This window comes from Hippopotamus amphibius, chromosome 10 (assembly GCF_030028045.1).
Source record: "Hippopotamus amphibius kiboko isolate mHipAmp2 chromosome 10, mHipAmp2.hap2, whole genome shotgun sequence".
Lineage (NCBI taxonomy): Eukaryota > Metazoa > Chordata > Mammalia > Artiodactyla > Hippopotamidae > Hippopotamus > Hippopotamus amphibius.
In genome coordinates, this window is record NC_080195.1 from 50,780,629 (window position 1) to 50,792,843 (window position 12,215).

Genomic DNA, 12,215 nt, shown 5'->3' on the forward strand with positions numbered 1-12,215 from the left:
ATTGATGGGACCCAGTATCTGTGAAATAAACATTTCATCTTTAGTAAAGCACAAGAGACAAAGGTGGCTGGATAGGAAGAAATCAACTAAAATTTTAACAAATTTTTAAAGGCTAAGTGTGGGTAGCATGTCAGTTTAGAATATCTAGGAACTTCAGAAGGAGAAGTTGGACCTCTACCAAATCCAAGAAAGTTTGACAGCAGGGCAGGAGACGTGAAGAGATGTCTTTAGTGGCACAGGCAGACGTGAGGTAATAGTCTGCTACTGGGTGACATGCCCAAAGACTTGCCTCCTTTCCCAAATGCTTCTCTTAAGTCTTAAGCTGATAGAGCAGGGCAACAAACTGTCTTACCTCCAAGGCTCAGACAAAATTCCATCATGTCTAAGGAAGGAACAGAAAACTTAGCTGTCTGTTTGTGTCTGGGCAGGGGGTAGGAAACAGTCAAGCCTCAGACACAAGTAGAGATCCAGTGTTGCTGAGGAGGGGATAGAAATAAAAACCTTTCCTGGGAGAGAGGCAGGAAATAATCTTGGGCCCAGAAATCCACCAATACAAAGAAGCTGTCTGCTAATGCTAATGAAAGGGAGGAAACTTTCCTGCTAAAGACCAACCACAAATATGAGGCAGTTTGACTGCCATGGGGTAGAAAGGTAGGAACCCTGAGAAAGCCCTACCTCCACCCACAGGAAGAAACCTGGCCTCAAATTTAGGCTGGATCGGGGCAACAGACCACCCAAGTCCCAACAAGTAGCCTAGCACCAAGTAGTAAGCAATAGAAGTTTACTGCTGGGGTAGGGGAAGGTGCATGGAGAGAGACCCCACCCCCATGGCAGAGGCATACAGGGATGGCTGAAAGTGAAGGTGGAGCAGGAACACAGAAAAACCATCAAGATCTCCAGACCCCACTGTAAGCATAAGGTAACAGCAGCTAAAAAATGAATTGAAGCTTATGGTGCATTGAAGATAAAAAGAAAATTCAAACCCAGCTAAACACCTGACATTTAACTCAACCTCCCTGCAGTATTACAATATAATTCAAGGAAATGAAATCAGTATCTCAGAGACATCATTGCAGCATTACTCACAATCAAAGATGTGAGAAAATATAAACATAATAATATTATTTGGTCACAATACTATCAAACAGTATAACATACAAGTAATTGGAATCCCAGAAGTAAAAGAAAGAGAAATGACATAGAAATAGGAGGATTTTTGAAAATTAATGAAACAAAGATCCAAAAACCAGAGAACTTCAAGCAGGATAAATAACAATTATATTAAAAATGTAAAAACACACCTAAATACATCATAGTCACATTGCTTCAAATCAAAGATACTTAGAAAATCATGAGAGCCGAGAAAAAAGAAAAATTTTATACCAAGGAACAAATATGTGTTTCAACAGACTTCTCATCAGAGACTATGCAAGCCAGAAGACAATGGAAATGACATCTTTACAGTGCTAAAAGAAAAAATTATCAACCCAGAATTCCATTTACAGCAATATCTTTCAAAAAAAGAAGGTATGACTTCTCTGGTGGTGCAGTGGTTAAGAATCTGCCTGCCAATGCAGTGGACATGGGTTCAATCCCTGGGCCAGGAAGATCCCACATGCTGTGGAGCAACTAAGCTTGTGCACCATAACTATTGAACCTGCTCTCTAGAGCCTGCAACTACTGAAGCCCACACACCTAGAGCCTGTGCTCTGCAACAAGAGAAGCCATGGCAATGAGAAGCCCACACACCACAACAAAGAGTAGCCCCCTGCTTGCCACAACTAGAGAAAGCCCATGCACAGCAATGAAGACCCAACACGGCCCCAATGCAGCCAATAAGTAAATAAATAATAAAATAAATCTTAAAAAAAGAAAGGAAGGTGAAATAAAGATTTTTCCAGAAAAACAAAGCTGATCATAAAGGAAAAACTAAAGGAAGATTTTTTTTAGACAGAAGGAACAGGATTCAACATAGAAATTAGATTTACATAAAGAAAAAAATGAGGGAAATTGTAAAAATTAAATACAAAAGTTTTTTTCTTATTTTTAATCAATTTAAAAGTCAATTTACTGTCAAAGAGCATCTCAAAAGCAGCAAAAAAGAAGTGACTTGTCACATACAAGGGATCCTCAATAAAATATCAGCAGATTTGTCATCAGAAAACTTGAAGTCCAGAAAGCAGTGGGTCAATATATTCAAAGTGCTAAAAAAAAAAAACCTGTCAACTAACAATCCTATATCTGACAAAACTGTATTTCAAGAGTGTGAGAGAAATTAAGACATTCACAGATCAACAAAAGCTGGGGAAGTTGATTATCACTAGACCCGCCCTGCAAGAAATGTTCAAGAGAGTCCTGCAGGGTGAAGTGAAAGGACATTAGACAGTCAAAGCTGGTATGAAGAAATAAATATCTCAATAAAGGAATCTGGGTGATGGCAGGCATCTGACTGAAGACAACAGCATCTGAGAAAATAGAAACCCTACCATTTGGATGATTCAGTGTACATACCATGGATTCATGGCTGTGGCTTTTCCATAGACTCTTAATCATTTCCTATTTAAGACTGTTGCAAAATAATTCATATATGTAATGGGGATATATAAAGTCTCAAAGGACACCAGAAAAGTTATACATTTAAAATAAGATCTGGAAAAAAAACAGCATTTATAGGACTCATTCTCATAGGTCACATTTACATTTAAAATAAAAGCAATCATATGGAAATATTAGACCAGTTTGTTTTTAAATGTCTATTTCTGCCTTCTAAATATTTCCTATTTCTTAATAAAATTTTAAACATTTACTTACTTCACTTCTTCATTGGGTTTTTAAAAGAGAGATTCTATAGTTTCTTTGTCAGCCAAATAGAGGAACTGAAGAACTTGTGTTCTATAAGAAAAAGTTAACTGACACATACCTAATGTCTGTAACACTAAAAAAATGTTTGGAGAGTTGTATATCTGCCTGTTGTAGTTGGGTTAACAAGCTTCAAATTAGATAACATAAGCAACATAATTTTTTTTAAAAATTAAAGTCAATCTTTTCCCTTAAGAAATCTACAGTATAAAGCAATGATTTTCAGTGTGTGCTCATGGACCCCTGTAGGGTGTGGTCCTGAGACCCCTTCACTTACTGAAGGGTCAAAACTATTTTCATAATACTATTAGGATGTTATTTGTCTTTTATATTGTGTTGATATTTGCACTGATAGTACAAAAGCAATGTGCCAGAAACTGCTGGCACAAATCAAGTCAGAGGCATGCAACTGTTAGCAGTAACCATTACATTCTTCATAGCCATGAATTCACAAAAGATGACCTTCACTTAAAAATGTTCTTGATAAAGGAGTAAAAATTAATTTTATTAAACTTCAACTTTATATGTTAATATGAATTCACATATGAATACATACCAATATTAATTAGTTAAAAGGTTTTATTAAAAATTAAATTACATAAACTTAACAGTTCTATAAATCATATTTGAAAGTATTATATCTATTGTATCTGTGTATAGGAAATACTGTGTGTGTGTGTGTGTGTGTGCATGTGTATGTGTTTCTCAACATTTCTGCACATTTGGTGATGATATATTAGTAGTCTGGAGTCAGCCACGGTGGGTGTGCCTATACCACAGAGATCAGTAAATAGTACATGTCTAAAATTTTATCCCGGCAGAAACATTTTCCCCAGCTGTTGAACATTTACCAGCATATCACTGGGTATAATATACCTAAAGAAAAGTTCAGTGGGATCTGTGATGGTTAATTTTATGTGTCAACTTGACTAGGCTAAGGGATGCCCATACGGCTAGTAAAACATTATTTTTGGGTGTGTCTGTGTTTCTGGAAGAGATTACATTTGAATCAATAGACTGAGTAAAGAAAATCTGCCCTCACCAGTGTGGGCAGGCATCATCCAATCTGTTGAGGGCCCAAACAGAACAAAAAAGGTGAAAAAAGACTGAATTCTTATTGTCTCTTTCTGAGCTAGGATGTCAGACATAGTAGCTTCTGGTTCTCAGGACTTTCAGATTCTAGGACTTACACCAGCAGTCCCCCAGTTCTCAAGCCTTTGGCCTCAGACTGGGAATTACACCATTAAATTCCCTAGTATTCAGCCCTTTGGACTGGGACTAAATTACACCACTGGATTTCCTGGTTCTCCAGTTTGCAGAAGGCAGATTGTGGGACTTCTCATCCTCCATAACCAGGTGAGTCAATTCCTGTACTAAATCTCTTCTTATGTATAACTATTTATCTATAAAAAAGATGTATTGGTTCTGTTTTTTCCAGAGAACCCTAATATAGAGTCCTCATGAATTTAAGTATATTAGGTGGTCCTGACACCCAAAAGTTTAAAAACTCCTAAGATAATCATTGCAGCATTAGTCTTTAACAGTTGATTGCGTACCTAGTCTATTGAGAATGCAAGGATATGCTATTCATAGACCCTTCTCCAAATTATCCCACCTTGCCTCTTTTCAGGAACCTAATTATACTACTCCTACTCCTACATTTATTGTGTGATATGTGCCTGGCTCTAAGTATTTTATGATCATTATCTCATTTATTCCTAACAATGACCCTAAAAGATAGGAACATTTATAATTTTCATTTTATAGATGTGAAAACTGAAGCAGTGAGACATTGACTAACTTGCCCAAGTTTAAATCCAGGTCTATACAACTCTAAAATGAACTACTTATTCATTTCAGTTAATCATCTATTCACTCACTCACTCTTTTGGTACTTGAGATTTAGGTAGGTATTTAATTGGTTGTGTGAAAATGGCCCATCTGCTTTATGGAACACCTATTGAGGGCTGAGATGGTGCCCTATAATTTTTTTTACTCTTCAACTATTATTTATGCACTTTGAGGTGCTCAATTAGTAATTGTTAAAGACTGAGTTCTCAGTATTTGATGAAGTGTCTATTACATCAGAGATTTTAAACTCTAAGATACTATTCATCCAATGAATACCTATAAGCATCTATAATGTAAAAGATGCTGTGCTAGATGCAGCAGTCTGATACAGTCTCTGCTAATGGAGCTCATGTTCCAATAGAAGAGATAAACATTAAACAAGTAAATGACTTAAAGTGTGATGACTATTATTTTGCAGGAAATGATTTGTATATGAGAGTCACTAACTTAGTCTGGGCGATGACCAGAAGAAGCCCCTCAAAGATGCAAACTAAAGAATGAACTGAGTGAACCACAGAAAGATGAAATGAAATGGCAGAGGGTTATGTCCCAGATGAAAGACCAAGATAAAACCCCAGAAAAACAATGAAATGAAGTGGAGATAGGCAACTTTCCAGAAAAAGAATTCAGAATGATAGTGAAGATGATCCAGGATCTCAGAAAAAGGATGGAGGCAAAGATTGAGAAGATGCAAGAAGTGTTTACCAAAGACCTAGAACTAAAGAACAAACAAACAGGGGTGAACAATAAAATAACTGAAATGAAAAATACATTAGAAGGAATCAATAGCAGAATAAATGAGGCAGAAGAACAGATAAGTGACCTGGAAGACAGAATGGTGGAAATCACTTCCGTGGAACAGAATAAAGAAAAAAGCATGAGAAGAAATGATGGCAGCCTAAGAGACCTCTGGAACAACATTAAATGCACCAACATCATAGGGATCCCAGAGGAGAAGAGAGAGAAAGGATCTGAGAAAATATTTGAAGAGATAATAGCTGAAAACTTCCCTAACATGGGAAATGAAATAACCAAGCCTAGGAAGCACAGAGAGCCCTAGGCAAGATAAACCCAAGGAGGAACACACTGAGACACACAGTAATCAAACTGACAAAAATTAAAAACAAACAGAAAATATTAAAAGCAACAAGGGAAAAAAAGACAACTTACAAGGGAACCCCCATAAGGTTATCAGCTGATTTCTCAGCAGAAACTCTGCAAGCCAGAAGGGAGTTATATATTTAAAGTGATATATTTAAAGTGATGATAGGGAAGAACCTACAACCAAGAATATTCTACCCAGCAAGTTTCTCATTCAGATTTGATGGATAAAACAGAAGCTTTACAAAAAAGCAAAAGCTAAGATAATTCAGCACCACCAGACCAGCTTTGCAACAAATGCGAAAGGAACTCCTCTAGGTAGGAAAGAGAGTAGCAACTTTAAAAACAAACAAACAAAACCTTGTAAATATATAGACTGCTATATGAAAACCTCACGGGAACAGAAAACCCCAAAACTACAATAGATACACACACAAAAAAAGAAAAATCAACCCAAACACAACACTAAAGATAGTCATCCCACCACAAGAGAAGAGAACAAAAGAGGAAGAAAAAAGACCAAAGAAACAAACCCAAAACAATTAAGAAAATGGTAATAGGAATACACACATTGATAATTACCTTAAATGTTAATGGATTAGATGCACCAACTAAAAGACACAGATTGGGTGAGTGGATACAAAATCAAGACCCATATATCTGCTGTCTAAAAGAGACCCATCTCAGACCTAGAGACACATACAGGCTGAAAGTAAGGGGATGGAAGAAGGTATTCCACAAACTGAAGTAGCAATACTCATATCAGACAAAATAGACTTGAAAATAAAGACTGTTATAAGGGAAGCTTATAAGGCTACTACATAATGATCAAGGGATCAATCCAAGACGAAGATACAACAATTGTAAATATATATGCAACAAATATAGGAGCATCTCAACATATAAGGTGAATACTAAGAACCATAAGGGAGAAATTAGCAGTAACACAATAATAGTTGGGGACTTTAACACCCCACTTTCATCAATGGACAGATCATCCAGACAGAAAATCAATAAGGAAACACAGGCCTTAGATGATACATTAGACCAGATGGGCTTAATTGATATTTACAGAACATTCCATCCCAAAGCAGCAGAATATGGATTCTTCTTAAGTGCACATAGAACATTCTCCAGGATTGACATATGCTGGGCCACAAGGTAACCCTTGGTAAATTTAAGAAAAGTGAAATCATATTAAGCATCTTTTCCAATCACAATGCTATGAGATTAGAAATAAACTACAAAGAGAAAAAGATGGCGGCGAAGTAGAGAGACGTGGAGTGCATCCCTCTCCACAGATGCATTGGGAATGCACGGAAGGACGCAGTCATTCCCATAGAGAACCAGCTGAACACCAGCAGACGGCCTCGGACACCAGAAAGGGCTGCGGGGAGCCCGACATAGCCGGTAGGGAGGCATCTACGAGGGCTCAAAGAGGGTGAAGCGGCGGAGCTGTGGCAGACGGGAGGGAGTGAGAAACATACGGAGGGTCCGCAGCGCAGCTCAGCGTTCCCGGACCCAGACATCGATCCGCGGCTGAACGGAGGGTCCAGGAGCGGGAGCGTGGGAACCGGAGAGCTGGTTCAGGGGGAGAAACATTGTTGCCGGTAGGGTGACGGACCGAGAGGACAGGAGGGAGGAGGTCCGCGGAGAGGAGTGCCGGTCCCTGAGAGCTGCCCGGCCATGATGACGGCTGGAGGCTGCAGGCTACCGGGCAGTGGGGAGGAGCCACGCGCGTAGCCTCTCCCTCTCTTTTGGCGCCTCTGCAACAGGCAGGGGAGAGACGCCCTGCGGGCCACCTAAAGTGCTCAGGCACTCGGGCGGGGCTAGATTAAAACTCCTTGCAACGCCAGCAGCAGGGAGGCTGCCGAGAGAAAAAAAAAAAAAAAAAACCAGCATCAAAAAGAAAAAACCCCGAGAGAGGCCCAACTCTAAGACTTTTGGTGTACGCCTGAGCCACCAGCATCCCTCTGCAACAGGCACCTCCAAGCCTGACTGAAACAACAGTGCGCCACTGCTCACTCACTCCCAGGAGAAGGAGCCACTATTGTACCCTCTCCCTCCCCACACACCGAGGCTAACAGACAAACAATAAAGGAAACCCAAGGCAAGGAGAAGGACACTTACAGCTGAGACGCTAAGGAAACAGAAATAGTAGTATCAATACCTATTGAACTGGTCCATTCTGGGATCAGTTCTGGATTTTTTTTTTTTTTTTTTGATTTACTAAATACGATCTTAGCCCTAAGGGATCTACAAGTTTTACAACATAATTTTTTAAGGATATTTTTTATATCTTTTTTTTTTTTTTTGCCTTTTTATATACTTCTATATCTAGCTAAGTTTTTGGTAGTACGGACAAAATATCTTTCATACTTTCCTTTCATCCCTTTCTTTTATACACTTCTATTCCTTTCTTTTTCTTTGCATATTTCCAACCACATTACGCTCTTCTGTTCCCCTTTCTTCCAGCCATTTTAAGTGTATTTTATATTAACATACTTATAAGCAACACTATTGGTCTGCTTAGACTCCTTGCTCTATTCTCCAGATGATGCACTGCCTTGGTATTAATATTAGGTTTTTGTCTTTATCTTAGTTCTTAGTACAGTTGTCTAATTACATTCTGAGAATCTCCATTCTCTCTGGTGGTACTCCAGCTCATTTCTATATTTGATCCTAGCTTACAAAATCTCCCTGGATTGATGTTTGTATGTGTAGTAGGGTGTTATTTGTTGTTTGTTTGCTTTTGCTTTTGTCTCTGATTTGTTCTGTTTCAGTTGTCAATTTCTGCAGGGTTTCTCTTTGAATATCTGATAGCACACTGGGGTTCTGTCAGGTCTTTCTAGAGCCTTATGTACTAACGGATTCAGTAATTGTGTGTCTTATACATGTATGTGTTTCCTAGACTGAATATTCGTTTAATCCAATACTTGGACATTAGTCTGAGGCTTGGACAGTCTTCTATAAACACCTCTATCACCAGGACAAGCAACCCCAAAAGCTTGGACAACCATGAGGAAACAAAGAAACCCCATGCAGGCAAAGGAGCAGGAAAAAAACCCACAAGACCAAATAAATGAGGAGGAAATAGGAAAAATGCCTGAAAAAGAATTTAGAGTAATGATAGTTAAAATGATACAAAATCTCGATAACAAAATAGAGAAAGTACAAGACACAGTTCATAAGAACTCAGAAAAACAAACAGCAATGGATAACAAAATAACTGAAATTAAAAATACTCTAGATGCTATAACCAGCAGAATGACTGAGGCAGAAGAACGAATAAGTGAGTTGGAAGATAGAATGGGAGAAATAAACGCCACAGAGCAGGAAAAAGATAAAAAAATAAAAAGACTAGAAGACAGCTTCAGAGACCTCAGTGATAACCTTAAACATACCAACATTCGAATTATAGGCATCCCAGAAGAAGAAGAAAACAAGAAAGGGTCTGAGAAAATATTTGAAGAGGTTCTAGTGGAAAACTTCCCCAACATGGGAAAGGAAATAATTGACCAAGTCCAAGAAGCACAGAGAGTCCCATACAGAATAAACCCAAGGAGAAATACACCAAGGCACATATTAATCAAACTAACGACAATTAAACACAAAGAAAAAATATTAAAAGCAGCAAGAGAAAAGCAACAAACAACATATAAGGGAAAACCCATCAGGATAACAGCTGACCTTTCTACAGAAACTCTGCAGGCCAGAAGGGAATGGCAGGATATACTGAAAGTCCTGAAAGAGAGAAACCTACAGCCAAGAATACTCTACCCAGCAAGAATCTCATTCAGATTTGAGGGAGAAATCAAAAGCTTTCCAGACAAGCAAAAGTTAAGAGAATTCAGCACCACCAAACCAGCCTTACAACAAGTGCTAAAGGAACTTCTCTAAGTAGGAAACACAAGGAAAGGAAAACACCTACAAATACAAACTCAAAACAATTCAGAAAATGGTAATTGGAACACACATGTCAATAATCACTTTAAATGTAAATGGATTAAATGCTCCAACCAAAAGACACAGACTGGCTGAATGGATACAAACACAAGACCCTTCTATATGCTGCCTACAAGAAACCCACTTCAGACCAAGGGATACATATAGACTGAAAGTGAAGGGTTGGAAAAAGATATTCCATGCAAATGGAAGTCAAAAGAAAGCTGGAGTAGCAATACTCATATCAGACAAATTAGACTTGAAAGTAAAGACTATTAAAAGAGACAAGGAAGGGCACTACATAATGATCAAGGGATCCATCCAAGAAGAACATATCACAATGGTAAATATCTATGCCCCCAATATAGGAGCACCTCAATACATAAGGCAAATGCTAACAGCTATAAAAGGGGACATCGACAGGAACACAATAATAGTGGGAGACTTGAACACCCCACTTACATCAATGGACAGATCATCCAAACAGAAAATAAATAAAGACACACAAGCTTTAAATGACACATTAGACCATCTCGACTTAATTGATATTTATAGGACATTCCATCCAAAAACGACAGACTACACTTTCTTCTCAAGTGCACACAGAACATTTTCCAGGATAGATCACATCTTGGGTCACAAATCAAACCTCAGCAAATTCAAGAAAATTGAAATCATATCAAGCATCTTCTCAGACCACAACGCCATGAGACTAGATATCAATTACAGGAAAAAAACTGCAAAAAATACAAACACATGGAGGCTAAACAATTCACTCTTAAACAACCAAGGAATCACTACAGAAATCAAAGAGGAAATCAAAAAATATCTAGAAACAAATGACAACGAAAACACAACAACCCAAAACCTATGGGACACAGCAAAAGCAGTTCTAAGAGGGAAGTTTATAGCAATACAGTCCTACCTTAAGAAACAAGAAAATGATCGAATAAACAACCTAACCTTGCACCTAAAACAACTAGAGAAAGAAGAACAAAGAAATCCCAAAGTGAGCAGAAGGAAAGAAATCATAAAGATCAGAGCAGAAATAAATGAAAAAGAAAGGAAAGAAACCATAAGAAAAATAAATAAAACTAAAAGCTGGTTCTTTGAGAAGATTAACAAAATTGATAAACCATTAGCCAGACTCATCAAGAAAAAAAGGGAGAAGATGCAAATCAACAGAATTAGAAATGAAAAAGGAGAAGTCACAACGGACACCTCAGAAATACAAAACATCATGAGAGACTACTACAAGCAACTATATGCCAATCAATTGGATAACCTGGAAGAAATGGATACATTCTTAGAAAGATACAATCTCCCAAGACTGAACCAGGAAGAAATAGAAACCATGAACAGACCAATCACAAGTACAGAAATTGAGGCAGTGATTAAAAATCTCCCAACACACAAAAGCCCAGGACCAGATGGATTTACAGGCGAATTCTATCAAACATTTCGAGAAGAGTTAACACCTATCCTTCTCAAACTCTTCCAAAATATTGCAGAAGGCGGAGCACTCCCAAACTCATTCTACGACGCTACCATCACCCTGATACCAAAACCAGGCAAAGATGTCACAAAGAAAGAAAACTACAGACCAATATCACTGATGAATATAGATGCAAAAATCCTCAACAAAATACTAGCTAATAGACTGCAACAGCACATTAAAAAAATCATACACCACGATCAAGTGGGGTTTATCCCTGGGATGCAAGGATTCTTCAATATACGCAAATCAATCAACGTGATACATCATATCAACAAACTGAAGGATAAAAACCATATGATCATTTCAATAGATGCAGAAAAAGCTTTTGACAAAGTTCAACATCCATTTATGATAAAAGCTCTCCAGAAAATGGGCATAGAAGGAAACTACCTCAACATAATAAAAGCCATATATGACAAACCAAAAGCCAACATTGTTCTCAATGGAGAAAAACTGGAAGAATTCCCTCTAAGAACAGGAACAAGACAAGGGTGTCCACTCTCACCACTGTTATTCAACATAGTTTTGGAAGTGTTAGCCACAGCAATCAGAGAAGAAAAAGAAATTAAAGGAATCCAAATTGGAAAAGAAGAAGTAAAATTGTCACTCTTTGCAGATGACATGATATTATATATAGAAAACCCTAAAGACTCTACCAGAAAACTGCTAGCACTCATTGATGAGTTTAGTAAAGTAGCAGGATACAAAATGAATGCACAGAAATCTCTTGCATTCCTATACACTAACAACGGAAGAGCAGAAAGAGAAATTAAGGAAACTCTCCCATTCACCATTGCAACAAAAAGAATAAAATACCTAGGAATAAACCTGCCTAAGGAGGCAAAAGATCTGTATGCAGAAAACTTTAAGACATTGATGAAAGAAATCAAAGATGACACAAACAGATGGAGGGACATACCATGTTCCTGGATTGGAAGAATCAACATCGTGAAAATGACTG